We start from the raw sequence: 1,067 nt of genomic DNA, 5'->3' as shown, positions 1-1,067 counted from the left end.
GGAAATTTGTTTCTTATTCATAATCCAAAAAAAAGGAATACATGCACACATAGATGGTTCAGGAGAACCTGAGCATAATAAACAGTTGCAAAGCTTGTCAGACTCCATCCTGGCTGTCATCAGAAGGCAGAAGTGAGCACCTGTTTCTGTGTGTAGAGATTCCGTACACTCCCTGCTGCCTGCAAGGCACCTCTCGATCCATTTCCTGCTTAGATAGAATGATTCACGCTGTGGCCTGTACTCTCTCCTGCCCTGCCAGTGGAGAATACAGTTTTCAGGGTGGCACGGGTCATTTAATTCTGAAGCACTGCCTCCATAGGAACCAAAGGAATCCACTGCCTAACAAGCCCAGGGTGGAGAAAATGCTGGTCACTGTATATTCTGGCCATATGGCACACACAGAGCACACAGAAACAAGTCCAGTTGCTCTGGTTCACGTGATTTAATTAACGTTTTTCCCATAAAGCACTGATTAATTGTAATGCATAGCCAAGTACTCTCTCTCTCGACCCCCCCCCCCCCCCCCCCCCCGAACCAACTATTATATAAACCATGTAAAATATTTATCATCCATTTCTGAAGCATTCCCTGCCTTCGTTTAAGAAAAATACCTTTTGAGAATCATGCGGAATTCAGGTAATGGTCTCAGTTTCACACCAGCAGAAAACTTGCAATGGCTAAAAAGCTGAATGAAAAACTGCTTCATTATATACACTTACCAACAAACAAAATTCTTGGTTTCAGGGTTGATAGGACAGTGTTGAAAACTATCCAGTATGGTGCATTCTGATTCAGAATGTAGAATAATTGTAGAATTGTAGAATAATCTACAATTCCATTTGTTCAAAATTAAAGTTTTTTTGTTTGTTTATTACTGCACCTTAATGTCATTACAATATAAATCTAGGATTACCATTTTGCCTACAAGAGAAAATTTTGACCCCTTACGCTCCTAACATGCGCACTTAGTGCTGAGGCTAATATGTCACTGCACTCAGATACATGTACATGCACGGATATGAACACGTACAATAGGTCTGAGCGAAGTTTTATGTCGCTCTTTTGTT

This window comes from Megalops cyprinoides, chromosome 4 (assembly GCF_013368585.1).
Source record: "Megalops cyprinoides isolate fMegCyp1 chromosome 4, fMegCyp1.pri, whole genome shotgun sequence".
NCBI lineage: Eukaryota > Metazoa > Chordata > Actinopteri > Elopiformes > Megalopidae > Megalops > Megalops cyprinoides.
This window is presented reverse-complemented; position numbering follows the sequence as displayed.